This window comes from Lytechinus variegatus, chromosome 4 (genome assembly GCF_018143015.1).
Source record: "Lytechinus variegatus isolate NC3 chromosome 4, Lvar_3.0, whole genome shotgun sequence".
NCBI classification, from domain to species: domain Eukaryota; kingdom Metazoa; phylum Echinodermata; class Echinoidea; order Temnopleuroida; family Toxopneustidae; genus Lytechinus; species Lytechinus variegatus.
The window spans coordinates 34,400,153-34,415,763 of NC_054743.1; positions in this window are offsets into that span (position 1 = coordinate 34,400,153).

The following is a 15,611-nucleotide window of genomic DNA, read 5'->3' on the forward strand; positions in this document are numbered from 1 at the left end:
AATAGGACACCCCCCATTGGCATCCCATACTCGGCATTCTCATGATTCTTTTTGTCCGGTTGTTTTTTCCTCCATATGTAAAGCCGAAGTAAGAGCAAAGTTTGAAATCATCTTTTACCGAATTCGACATTGATGAATGATACAGGAGTTGGAAAGGGAACGCACACTAATCCCTTCGCTTCTGGGCCGATGTCTATAAATATACCTCCACAATGAACAACCCCTCCCCTTCCATACATTCTTTTTCACCACGAATCAGAATCAAACGTTGTTTTAATCTTTATTCACAGGGATATACCACAGCAATAGGAGAAACAGCTGATTTTACCACTTCTGTGGTATAATATCACGTTTCAAGATGAAAAAGATATGTCATCATTGTTATACAAAATGAGTGGGTATTACACCTACCCATCTTTTCATCAAGTAGGGGCGGCGTAACGGGTTTTGAATTGATGGGCGGCCCAGAGGGGGGGGGGGCAACTTATTTTTCCTCTCAATTTATTTAACGCTAAAGGACCAATATTGACATTTCCAAGCTCTTCGTTCTCTTCTCTTTCATTTTCTTTCTCCTTTTTATTTTTGTTTCAATGATCGGCACTACTTGAAAAAATCATGGGGCGACAATCCATTGCCCCCAATGTAGGACCGCCTCTGTCGTCGAGGAGCTAAATAACTACGGAGTCAAATGATAAATTGTTGAATTCTGGGAATGTGTTATTCATTGCATTTTTTTCCATTCTCCTTTACCCCCTCCCCCACGGCCCCGAGAATCATTTCCCAACGGTTAATGAGTACCCTTTTTTCTTCAATATTTAGGGCCTATATTGTAAATAAACTATTTTTTGGGGGGGGGTGCAGTATTTCTTGGTCAATCATTCTCAATAGATTTCCCTTTTCTGTCGTCCATCTTTTGCCTTCAAAAATGTGTTTATGTTTGCATTTACGTATATTTCTTTTTGTGTACGTATCGTTTTAAAAGAAACAAAATAATAATTGGTTGGAACCTACCAAAGTTTTGTTGATTTGACCATGGACCCTATGTTTTGACCAATATGACTGAAGGTTGTGACCCAGTGGATTAGTCTCCGGACTTTGAAACAGAGGGTCGTGGGTTCGAATCCCAGCCTTGGCGTAATTTCCTTCGGCAAGAAATTTATCCACATTGTGCTGCACTCAACCCAGGTGAGGTTAATGGGTACCTAGCAGGAATTTATTCCTTGAAATGCGTGTGTGCTGTAATCTTAGTAATTACGGCTGCCAAGCTACAGCTAGGGTAATAATTATATCCAAGTCCTTTGGAAGCGCATAGAGACATTATTCATAATTGTGATATGCACTATACAAGAACTGTATATTATTATTATTCATGCCCCTCCAAATGAACTAGAATTGCGTTTTTCCAGGACAGTACCCCCCCTTCCCCTCAAGTCCTTTCCTTGAAAAAGAAGGTAGTCCCGTTGGTATGGTCCATGGTCCTTTCTTTTACCATGGACCTATAGGTCCATGCTATATACAGGCGTTGCCATTCACGACACATCAGAAAGATGAAATACTAGCTGACTTTATCGGTGACTTTTATATGGCGTTTTACGACATCCACTCGCCTTTTACGACCCAATCGTTGTTTAACCGTGACATTACGACGTTCCGTTGACATCGTTCAAACAATTCGGTTGCTCTATTAGGATAACATTTATCTCCTGATAAGTAGCAGTTTTAAAGTGTGTTTAAGTGCTTATATTTTATTATTATTCGCAGCGATTGCATATAATATGCAGTTAAATTCAGATCGATGAAGAGCTGTAGGGCATGAGGGAGTCCCCTGGATTTAACTGATGACGTCATATCTTCACGCATGCGCTCAAGACTCACATGAGTTGTTTTAGACCGTATCTCAATTGGGCGTAGTAGGAAAGGGTGCATGTACACTGTTAGAAAAAATAAAAGAAGTTCCTGCAGCAGAGTCTCGAGAACACCTGTAATCTTACCGAATTGCGTAATAATCATTCTGTAAATTCATAAAACAAGAATTTTTCTGCAATGTAACAGAACAGGTCTGTTTAAAAAGGGGAAAAGGGTGTTTTATTCAAGGAAATTTGTAAGATTCCATACATCAAATACCAATTTCCTGTAAGATTACGCAATTCGGTAAGATTACAGGTGTTCTCGAGACTCTGCTGCAGGAACTTCTTTTATTTTTTCTAACAGTGTATGGAGTCCTGCTTCATATGTGGGTAAAGCAGATAAAGGCATTTATGACCCGAAATATTTAAATAAAAAAAATGTACATAGTACTTCTATATTTGCCCTATTATTTTCAAACTTCAAATAAACTGTAGGCCCCATGCTTTATGTTAAAGAGATGGTAAACACATAGCATGCCATTATACATCGCCCCACCCCCAACAAAAAGAAGAGAGTATATAACTTTAATGACTCAGATTCAGAATAAGAATAAACGAATGCAATATTTATCTCAATTTGTGCATTATTCGTTTTGGAACAACGCATACCTCTCTCATAAAGAGGGTAACGGTCACACTGGCCAAAATTACTCCAGCAAGATCAAAATCATAGCGTTATTTCCAATGACATGCCATTGATCGGTTTGGAATCCGTGTCTTTAATGTGACAGCAGCAGTACATACCTAGTGCTAAATATTGCCAATTCGTCCACTGCCAACTCGTCCACTCACCACATGGTCTACTTTCATTCAGTCTAATTCTATTCCGTTTATCAACATTTCTGCCAACAATTTGGTCCAATAATAATTTGAGCAAATCATCACTAAGTCTAATCACCAGTTCGTCTATGACCATTTCGTTTCCTAACCAGCTGGTCTAATATTCGTTTTATTTTCATTCATTCTGCCAAATTAACACTTAGTCTAATTAGACCAAAAGGTATGTGGACGAAATGGCTATTGGACCAACTGGTTATGAGTCGAAATGGTGAGTGGACGAAATGGCAATTAGATCATGTGGATATTGGACGAACTGATGGTATACCAAATGGTAGTAGACGAGTTGGCAATTGGACGAATTGGCATTTGACCGAATGAAAATAAACCGGTCATGCAGTATTCCAGACAACTCGTCCACTCGTCGGTCAGTCAAGTCAAAGGGCAGTTGTGAACTCGATGAGAGATGACCATGGTCAAGGAACTCTTTAGAATGGTCATGTTAACGAGACCACAACCTCGTTGAATGCTGATGGCAGGATTGTAAAATAGCATATTAATCAGCTGTAGTAAAAGTTTATCCGGGTTTCAAGGCTGTCAAAACGAAAAAATAATTTAACATCGTTTTTATTTTGGCATCATACATTAGAGTATGCTCGAATATTCTCAAGCCTAACTTGACAAAGAAAATAGTCCTATTTATTTTTAATACATTCATCGACAATGATCGATGAATGCGGAATCTGGAAAAAAAATAACTGCAGTAAAAAGACGCGGGTATAATATTTGTAGACGCCGGTTTGAATTTCCTTTTTTTTTTATTCTCCACCAGCTTGTGGTTGGAATATTTTAAACTTTAACCGTTATCACTGGGCATGCGATGAAATAAAATCCAAACTCAATGTAACTTTTCGAGAAAAAAAAATAATTGACTGGTGTCTTTTTATTTCAATCCGTTCAATATTCCTTAATTTCTTGTTTATATTGCATGAAGGCGAAAGATAATTATATTTGTCAGGTTGGAGATGTGGGCCTGACTGGAATCCTATGTCACTGTGATTCCCATCGTTGTAATCATGATAATGATCACTATAGCCGGTGGCGGATCCAGGCTTTCTTAGGGGAGGGGGTTCCAAAAGGGCCCATTCTTTTCAAAATGTTTTTCAAAATGTTCACAGACTCCATTTACACCGCCCCTCTCTCTTTGACGCCGGAGGGGGGGGGTAGTGGGGCAACGATTTTTTTTAAAAACAATTTTCTTTTCAAAACAGAATCACATTCTTCTTTAAGTGGTGGGCACCACCCCCCCCCCTTTGTCGGTTACCCCCTAAAACTTGCTTGAGACCGGCTTTCATCTTCATCTTTTTCAAATGCCTGTTGTCGACGATTTGGAACAGATAAACATCTAACACATCCTTCACATATCTGCATGCTCCATCACCCTCCCGGCAACAATCCTCAGCTTTACATGTTTCCATTTTCTAATCCTGATGATCATCGCCTCCGGACAGCAGCCGTCATCGCCCTCGTCATCGTCACCATCACCGTCGGCGTCGTAATGTATACACATGTCAGTGACGGTGCTCTGAAACCGCGGAAACCTCATTCCGAAAAATCAATCTGGCGTGCGCAATGAAACAGACGCATTCATTGTTGAATATCAGAGTTAAATATCAGAATCAGAACTTTGAATGTATATACCCTATGAATGAAAGATTGATTTGTGATTAAAACATTTCCAATTACAAGGCTGTGGCCTAAAACGGTTTCAATTCCCCAATTATCTAATTAGGCCTGTATAAATGGCAATTGATTTTCATAGTAGGCCTATATTTTGTTCGGATGTGACGCTCTCTGCATGGAACGACTTGATTTATTTTACAACCCATTTCCTTCAACATGAATGGCATATTGCTAATACACCCTATACTTTATTTCTTGAAATTGTGTTATATTGTATTGATGTTGTCATGCATTATCGACTTAACTAATAATATGTATTTTGATTACTTCTTCAAAATAGTCTAAACAGGGTGAATGAAATTGCAACAAAGGAAATAAGAAACCAACTCATTTTTTTTAAGTTTCAGTGTGACTTTTATTGAAATTTAGGAAGTAAGAACCTTTATTATGAATGTTAGTTTACCGTTTTTTACACCGAAAGGCACATTTTAAAGAAAGAATTTTTTCAGATTCCACTGCTTGGAAGCCCTTGGAAGCCACGTTGCAACAGACTTCTTCTAAATCAATGTCTCCTCTTTAGTGGCCGGTAGAGCGACATATGCAGGCTATTTTCCCCTATATCCCATATTTTCTTGCCCTTGAATGTTCCATCAATAAAAATAACCAGATTCGACGTCATTCAGTTGTTACCCACAATGCCCTGCAGCAGGATGACCCTTTCACGTGACGAGTCGTGACCTCGAGTGACCTCTGGAGGAGCCAAGGTTATTTTCCGCTTTCTATACATGAAATCAGAAAAGGAAAATATTGCTCGATATCTCTAACATCTGGGGACCAAGGGACTACACTTGGACTTCATTCGGTCGTGTTGAAATTCGTTAAAAGTTCGAGTGGAGGGAAAATCAAATTTGATAAAACCAGATAAACTGGTGGGAGGGGCCTAGGGAGGCAAGAATGATGCAGTGAAGAAAAACTGCATTAATTATTTACATGATTAAGAGTAAAGACGCCATATGTAGTCACATGATGTCGTAAGTGACTGATGAAGAACTAAAAGGTCATATCTATATAAGGGATTCGTATATAACTGAAAATGTATAATCGTACACTTTTCCTAGATATCAAGATCAGTTTGAGGAGGGACCCTTTTTGTCGACGAGGGAGGTGTAACATTCTCCGATTCGCTAGGAGATGGGATGCGAAGATGAATAAGGTATATGGAAAATGAGGTGTGACAATAATTGGGAGGTTCGGTAAAGGAACACAACAACGTAAAGATCGTGAGAGTTAAGACAAAGACCATTAAACTACAAATAACATTAGAAATTAGGTCTAGCATGTACATAGTATACACTCTAAAAAAATACGGCAAAACAAACCATATCCCCAGTCCCCTTCCGAGGATAAAACGCTTGAGCGTTATATTTCAAAATTAACAATTTTTATTTCTTATGATTGTTTCTAAATCTCAGTACTTGGGGATATAAGATGATTAAAACTTTTAAAAGGTCTTGATATTGGACTCAACCCAAGATATCCTCGCTTCGACGCCATGACCCCAACCACTGAGCCACTGCGAGAGCCTCGCGACTAGGTGACGACAAAACCAGACGGTCGACCCTCTGATTTCCTCCCACAAAATGTCTGATGTTTAGATTACGAATAAATTGGGCGTTATTTTTATCCACCCGATTCACAATAACGTTTTATTAATCTCGTATCGATACATCAACACTTGATTATACAAACGTCAACACCTTTATGTTTACGTCATCATTTAAGGTTTATAACACATGTCAATGAAGTTATAAAAACAAACCTTGCCCTTCATGCCAGGAGTGTGTGTTTGTGTGGGAGGTGTATCAATGCGCCATAAACAAAATTAGAATTTTACAGAATAAGAAGATGTTTCCCCCTCAATATCCTATGTAATCATTGATATTCATCAGGGAATTTTGATGGTAATTATTGATTGTCGCCAGTGGCGTACCGTGGGTCACGGCATTGGGGGGGGGGCACCAGCAAAAAATTCGGTCACTTAGGGAGCGCGCGAAGCGCGCTCAGTTGTCAGGTATACTGACCTAATAGAGATATTTTAAGGACATGCAGTGCCATCAAACGAATATGAATCTCACTGATTAAATAATGCGAGCGCGAAGCGCGAGCTGAAAATTTTTGATATTGAGGGCTAAAAATTGACATTATAAGCAAATTGTTTTGTGATCATGATACTTAACTGTCTCGTTAAACAAACAATGCGAGCGTGAAGCGCGAGCTAAAATTTGTGTATATACTGACCCTAAACAAGGAAATTTTAAGGATTATATTTTAGAATCCGTTAAGAGTATAAATATCTCACCATAGTCATCTAATGCTAGTGCCATCCTTTGCTGATTTTGTTAGAATTACATCTAAACACAGTCATGAAGCACCTTTTGTAGTCATGTAATCATGATTATCATACGTATCTTACTAATCAAATACTGCAAGCGCGAAAGCGCGAGCTGAAAATTTAGGAAATATAGACCTGAAGAGGGGCATTCTAAGGTTTGTTTGTAGGAATTCTCTAAGACCCTACGTATTTGACTAACCAAATGATGCGAGCGCGAAGCGCTTGCTGATTTTGTTAGAATTACATCTAAACACATGGAGCACTTTTTGAAGTCATTGTCATCATGATTATCATACGCATCTCACTAATGAAACACTGCGAGCGCGAAGCGCGAGCTAAAATTTTTTGATATTCAGATCAGAAAAATTGACATTTTAAGGACTGATTTTAGGAGTTCATGAAGAGCAGAAATCTCACCAATCCACTGGTAATGCGAACGTTAGCACGGACAGGAAATGTTTTATATCAAGACCTTAAAATAGGGCAATAACTTTCAGTAGTCATGAAAAAGAAGAATATATCACTACTTAAAACAATAATAACTCTAATTGCGAGGAAATATATTATTTTGTTGTATATTGATTTGAAAACCGGAGGCTTTAGTACAGCAGTTTTATATATCTCGTTAAAAAGTCTATGTGAGCACCAGGAACAATGAAGACACAATTAAGCAAATAAAGTTGTGAAAAAATGCTTCTTATGTTATATAACATAATATAACACTATGATAAACAACAATTTCTTCTTTCCCCCACTATACGTTTCTCTTCCTTTTCCCTCTTTTTCTCCTTTTCCCCGTTTTTTTTTTCTTTTTTTTGGCCAGCCGATTGGGGGGGGGGGCACGTGCCCCCCATGCCCCCCCGTAGTTACGCCACTGATTGTCGCGGTTCACAATTAACGGTGTATAGTGATCGAACGTGATTACTGTAGCGATGGTAGTTGATGTTTATGGCGGCGATGGTGGTGGTGGCGATTATTATTAGGAGTTGAAGCGGTGGTAGTGGATGGTGGTGGTGGTGGTGCCGGATGACGGCGGTGGGGTGACGTTGAAATAATTGGAAGTCACACTTGGTGATCGTGCATTCGCACTTGCTGCCCCCAAACTATGGAATAGCCTGCAAATTGATATAAGAAGCTCTCCATCCTTGGCTCTCTTCAAATCAAAATTAAAAACATATCTCTTTAGCTAAGAAAATATGCTGTGTAGATATAAGTAAAAAGAGCTCTGAACAAGCGCAGCTGAATATATCCATATAAAAGCTGCGCTATACAAATTAATTTATTATCATTATTATAAGAGGAAGGAGCGGTGGTGACGGTGGTGGTAGTGGTGGCGATGATGTTATTGCCAGGTGGTGGTGATGTTGATGATGATAGTTTGGAATCAACAAAACTACCAACTGTGCCCGAATATAGTTAGGCAAGAGAGACTTGTTATTGTTATGAATATTCATCTTTTATCATTTCACGCATGGAAATTTGCCATGCACTATTTTAAATGGTCAGAAAAAATAAGCGGGAAAAGTGTTCATGGCGAGACAGTTTTGAATTATAATTACTCGTTCACGTGAGCGTGATGGCTTATTTTGTCACACAATAATATGTTATCATAAAATTATCCATTTCTATAACGCTTATAATGGTACCTATTGAAAAATATCCCTGTCGACCCCGTCTCGCCATCAAATTTACGATTACTCTCCGGGGAGGTTCGGCGCTGTCAGGCCGTCGACATACGCTGTATTCATCACTCTCCATCCATACCCTTCTACACGTTCAATGTCTTGGCTTTCTGTGACATTAGATCTTTATACCATGTTTTAAGTGACTTAATCAAAGTGGACATATGTGGAACGCATTAATGCAAGGGAAAGCTGTCGCCGGTGTAAATTAAACTTTTCCATGTTCCTCGTTAGGCGATAAGACGAGATTATGAAGATGTTAGAGGCTGGTTGTCATGGCAACTGCTGATGGGTTTGCTGTATTTTTACGAACTGTCAAACTTTGTATTTCATTAGAAAAAGTTGGGATGAGTAAAGAAGACAAGGGGGTAGAAGAAATGGGGGGGGGGGGGAGTGGAGGTTGTATAGATTATCCCTATCAACAGAGAGTAGGCCTACATACATTATCCACTGAAACACGATCACAATGAGGAGCCGCAACACCCAGTGTCTTAATTTTGCATTGGGCGCCAAATTTGTATTCATATTTTGTTTGGAAAATATATTAATTGATTGATTTTTACATTGATGTTTCCTTTACTACTGCGTCGTATTCTGATTTCTTGTTTCCTATTTCTCTTCCTTATGCACAGCAAAAACTGTGGTGTTAACCGGTACATAGAGGACCACACCAGTTATTTTATACCGGTGTTAAATTGGTGGTGTTAGTTTTAAACCTATAGGTGTTATTGCAACACCTATGGTTGTTACATTTCCACTCTTTGTGTTATGTTCAATCTCTAGGGTGTTATTTTAACACCTCAGGGTGTGGTCCTCTATTAACACCAATTGGTGTCAGTTTTAACACCACAATTTTTACAGTGTGGGGACCTTTCCCTGGTCCAACACAGATCAAAAGCCATACCCACAGGGAGCGCGTAATACAGTATGCAAACATAAACATTATTTTCTCTAATCAACCCAATTGACTTTGTCTCTACCCCGAATGTTTTAACAAATTTCCTTTGAGAATGAGAGCTTTTAAATCAATTTCTATTAGACCCCCGATGGATCATGCATAAATGTGCTATTCTTTGTTGGAAGATGTTTGAGCATATACATGTAATTGGGTTGGACATACATGATTGGCCTAGATTGATATGTCACCCATATGGAGGAGGTGTGGGTCGGGCTGGGATGGGAGGGAAGAGGGTGGGGGGGGGGGGGAATTGGAGCATGCATTTCTTGCCCAAAATTTGTAATGTAACTTCCATTAACATGAGAAATTACAACTCATTTTTGGAGGAGTGAGGTTCTCTTTGGGTTGGTGTTTGAGTGTGAGGGTGTGTGTGTGTGTGTGTGGGGGGGGGGGGGCTTGTCAGGAAATAATGAGGAATCAGGAACCACTGTGTATATGTCCCTGACATAGGAGATATTACCCTGTACGGGGGTGGGGGGGGGGGGAGAGCAAGTGGAAAAGAGAGTGTACGAGGGGAGAGGGAAGGGGAAGACATCATAGAGACTTGCTGCATTTATGACCCAATCAATATGAAGAACTGAGAAATTAAGGATTTATTCCAATGAGTAACATAAAAAAAATCAAAGTTTCAGCAAAGGATTCATTCATTGAGAGGTAGCGTATGACATACCCAGGCCTTCGGATGACAAAGAACGAGCATATACATCATTTTGAAACTTGATAATCATTAAGATCGGGCCGGATTAAATGTCATCAAGTTATTCACCTGGGAAGCATTCGGGGGCAATAAATATGGTGAATATCGTCTGAGACGAGGCTCATTTGGGATTGTGTGTCTCTCTTCGCCCGCCAAAACGTGTGGCCAATCACTGCTGTTTACCCCTGCTACAATAATATACACGCGTGACTTCGGTGTATAAACTCGCCGGCTGAAATTCAATAAATTGGCACGATTGTGTAAAATAGGACAAATAAAATCAGCACAGCAGAGAAAGAGAGAGAAAAAAATGAGAATTTCTCCTTCGTCATTGTCCATGGGCTTCGAATGATATAAAAAGCCAACGGCAAATTTCTAGCCTTCCCTTTAGGCCTATGTATTGAACAACAATTGCTCATTAAAATATCATACTTTATTAGTATTTCCGTTTTCAGAAAATGTGACGTATATTTGGTGTACCAACTTCAGCAATCTTACTTTGAGCGTTACTTTCAAACAGGACGAATCTAAGAGAAGAAAGGGTACTGGGATAGGTCCTGAACACATTCTTTCATGATGCATTTTGTTCAAGTCGAAAAAAACCTGATTTTATGTAATAATTCACATGCAACACAATAATTTCAAGTAGCTTCAAAAGGGTTATATTCTAATCACAATTACGCATAAAACGACTCTATAACAATGGGACCCGGCAAATCAAACCAAGGAAAGGAGAACGCATGAATGCTCGGGACTGTTAGTACATCTTAAGATTTTATAAAAAAAATTAATATTTGCCACTGATTTACCTCGTCGTACGTCTTACCGGATTCCCGTTGAAAATGCCCTCCCCCCCAAAAAAGCAACGATTTGAAAATAGTCATATATCTGTATTTAGGCCCAAGTCGAATGTCCCACTCACCAGACCTTTTTATCTGGTAATTTTATAAGTTGATTTTTTTTTATGTGTTTGATGATTCGAAGTAACTTTCTCCACTCAAACCCCTTATAAGAAATGCGTTCTTCCCTTTTTCTTTTACTAAAAAAATATCAGCCTTATTTTCCCATGGCATTGACGTTTAGGTCCCTTGAAGGCGATCTTTCTCTTTTGATGAAAGATTACTAACAAACAGGATATCGTGTCCCAAAACCAAAAGACATATTTATATCCAGGCCAGTCAGTTGTGTCGATCCGTTTACATAAAACATATCATTTTTCAAATTTCGATGACAAAATTATGCTTGAAGCCTTGACTTTTAACGGATGTTTCGTTTGAAATGGAACCACAACGGTTTCAAGATGTGACGGGAACGGGCTGGAGGGGGGGGGGGGTCGGTTGTTACTTGCCTAAATATTCCAAGGAACTTTTCCTAGCGGTGGAAGAATATATAAAATGTTTTTTAAAGGGAAATATACAAAAGCGACGGAGCAAAGCGACCAAGCTCATTACTAGATAGACATCGTATTTCTTAAATTATAAGCTAATATAAAATGCTGGTGGATGAGAAAGGAATTTCGCAAAAAAATTGTAATACAAAAATGGAGGACTGAACTTTTGGCAACATGGCTAGAGCACCACTCTTGCTGCATGCGATCATCATACCTGTCAAAAATTATGAAATGAGTTCATATTAAGACAAACAGCAAGAAAATGAATATTTTTTTTCGGTGACACAACCCTCCTCATAATGGTGTAATATTCCAAATACGGTAGTGATATTTTTAATCATTAAAAAAAAACGTTCTCGCCCACGTTTACTCGCGGGGGGGGGGGGTCTTACTTTCTTTCCTCCCTTACACCAATTTAATTCATAACTCAATAAAAACAAATCAAATCATATTTGGTAAGTCAGAATGTCAAGTTTGATATCCAACACGTCCTCATCCAACACCTCTCATTTTGCTATCCCGTGTGGAACCAACTGTGCTCCTGTCAGAGCCTAACGAATGTTTATTGAACAAGGTTAAACCAATGATTGACCTTCAACATGCAGACATATTACTTACTTAAATCGGCTTTTAGTTTCCGGGTCACGTGGGGTCAATTGCTCGTTGAACTTTTGAGATCGGCAAGACTCCTAATGATTCCAATTTGTTGGGTTTGTTCAAGACGCTGGGCTCTCTGTCGGCTCCAATTTGAGGCTGAGATGACAGAAAACGCGTGACATCTCTCTTCTAGACGGTTTTAAAGGATTACAGGGGAAAAATATTGACAATAAAAGCAAATAAAGGCCAAGTTTTAAATCTCTGACACCTGTCTAGAATATATTTGATATTGTATTGATGCAAGTGTGTTTCACTCCTTGAGTTATGTTTAAAAATGTGGATAATACTTCCAAAAAGATTTCGTTAACATTCGTTACAAGAATTGGAGGAAATGAATGAAAAATGAGAGTTATGCACAACAGCGCAAGATTTATCTGATGACGACTATAACGTGCACGATTATTTTATAGTATATATATCTCGTCCTCTTATTTTTAAAAGATTCATAAAATGTGATCTTACCCATCTTAACTGGTAAAGAACCGAATTGAAAAATATGCAGTTGTGGAAAAAGTGAAAATTTCGAACTTTGCAGTTGTCGATATAGTAGAGATGCATAGGCCTAAACTAAATCTGATCTAACAAAGAATGTTGGACATCGTGGAGCAGAGGCGACGCGACGGAAGAATATTTTGAAGGGAGGGGGGGGGGAGGAGGTCTTCTCAATCGAATAATAGTGATGATATAGAGTTTCAAGTCCAAGATCTTTCTTTCTGTTGTTCATTATTCATTTGTTTTCCGTCCCCCCCCCTTATTTTGATGCCGCCCATTTGATGGAGTTGCGAGAGCCTCCGGGAGGAATGAATTTTTAGCTTGTTTAAAAAAGCAAGTCAATGCATCACGCACTGTGTGTATACGAGTTCCTATTAATGAAATTTCGGGTTGAAGAGGCCTTGAGAGATTTATGTCAAGTGAGGTCATTCACGGGATCGATCTCCTCCTCCTCCTCTTTGAACTCTTGACGATAACCCCTTGATGAATTGGATTACCAATCTGACAAGGGTTTGAGTAATAACTGTCAGGTCTCCCATGAAATATTCTAAACATCCTCCAATGTTAATGACCAGGAAGAATGTTTCCTAGCTTTCCTTCCTTTAGAAGTCGCTTTGCCGAAAACTGATTACTGAAAGTCACCATTGACCTTGTTTATCCCGTCATTTGTCATTTTAGCCCTACATCATATAATTCGGCCTCAAAACAGATGGAAAGGGAAGCTACAAAGTACGGTCCATGCATGCAATCAGAGAAGTCTTTCCTACATACCCGGTGGGTGTTTCATAAAGCTGTTCGTAAGATAAGAACGACTTTAAGAAAGACTGGTGATCCTTTCTTGTGATAAATGGTACATTGGCGATGGTTAAGCGCGTAAGAAAGGTTCACCAGTCGTTCTTAAAGTCGCTCTTATCTTACGAACAGCTTTATGAAACGGCCCCCTGTTCAAGATTTAAAGGCAATATGCTCGATATCTCGCAAGATATATCGGACAAACAACGAATCGTCTGCTTTGATAAAATTGGAGAACAGTTTCAGGAAAAAAATTGTTGCTAGATGGACACAAGTGTCAAACAAAATATATTCAAGAGGTTTGAAAAAAAAATAACATCATGTTCACATCTAATCAAGATATCGCAACTTCCTTCTTTACGTTACGTCACGACTAAAATCAATGGCACATGGCATAGGAGAGGGCAACCCACAGTTATCCTTCTTCTTTTTTAATGCGTGACGAAAAATAGTGCACCTCTCCTTCATAAATTTAAGCGTGCTGTATATAGCTATTGGCTTACTTTAGTATAGTGATTGCAGCTATATAGCAAACAGTACATCACCTATGCAAGCCTGTTACAAGCTTCAAGCGTTGCTTCAAGCTATAGTCAGTCACGGTAAATTACAAATTCGTCTACTGCCAACACGTCCACTCACCACATGGTTTATCCCCATTTCGTCTAATGCCATTCCGTCCAAAAACCATTTGGTCCAATCATCACTTCGTCTAGTCACCAGTTGGTCTATGGCTATTTCGTCTCATAACCAGTTGGTCTAATATCCACTTCAGTTTCATCCATTTCGCAAAATTTAGCACCTAGTCCAATTAGACCAAATGGTGAATTAGACCATGTGGATATTAGACGAACTAATGGTGTACCAAAGTATAGAAGACGAGTAGGCAATTGGACGAATTTGCTTTTGACGTAATCAAAATAAACCGTCAGTCACTATATAGCTAGTCACCAGTTACCAGTTATCCGCCTGCTTGAAATTTCTGTGAGGGCTACTTCTTCGAAACTCACCTTCCTCTTTCTTTCTTTGTTTGATGCCTTATTATTAACCCACTGAATGGTCTTCACAGCCTTTTTTTTCTTCAAGAAACCAGAGCAAGGCACGGGAAACGATGACGAGTTGTACTCATAAACATGGTAATCATTCAGGCCAAGTAAGTGAATGGTGGCAAAATATTCTCCATTCAACCCCGCTTCATTTACGAAAGTAAATGATGGATTAGAATCAATAAACTAGCTGAAGAATGGGTGTTTTTCGTCAGGCATTGTTTGTGAGATAGGTCGTTAAGAAGGCGTGATAAATCAGTCATAATGTGCTTCTCATGACACTGGTAATGGTAAAGTGTATGATGAACAGAGAAAGTAATCATAGATGACGAGTTTGGATGGTACAGGGGCCCGTTGCAGAAAAAGTTGCAATCAATCGTAACTCAAAAAATCTTGCGTAACTTGATTTTTTAACCAATCAACAGCGCGCATTTGGGACTTGCGTTTAAACGAAACTCTTTCTGCAACGGACCCCAGGAGTAATAGTCATTGTGATAGTCATTTGAATTCAAGTGTCCATCGTAACTTGCTGTATATATATATATATATATATATATATATATATATATATATATATATATATATATATATATATAAATGAATAAAGCTTTACTTGTACAACAGATTTTTGACAACTCTTTTTTATTTAAATATTGTAAAGAAATGGATGAAGATAACAATGGTAGGCGTAGCTTAAATCAAGGTTCCCCAGAGCTATCTACCCTTTGGAAAAATTGGTGATGCCGAAAAAATGTCTCTGCCGGGAATCGAACCCGGGCCCCCAGCTTTGAACGCCGGTGCCTTAACCACTAGACCACAGAGACGGGTTAGTGGCTAGGGTGAGCCCGATCTGATTGACCGTCAGATAGACAGATTTTCGACACTATACCAATTGTATACCACTATACCACTATATAATTGGTATAGTGTCGAAAATCTGTCTATCTGACCAGCTCCATGATCTGACGGTCAATCGGATCGGGCTCACCCTAGCCACTAACCAGTCTCTGTGGTCTAGTGGTTAAGGCACCGGCGTTCAAAGCTGGGGGCCCGGGTTCGATTCCCGGCAGAGACATTTTTTCGGCATCACCAATTTTTCCAAAGGGTAGATAGCTCTGGGGAACCTTGATTTAAGCTACGC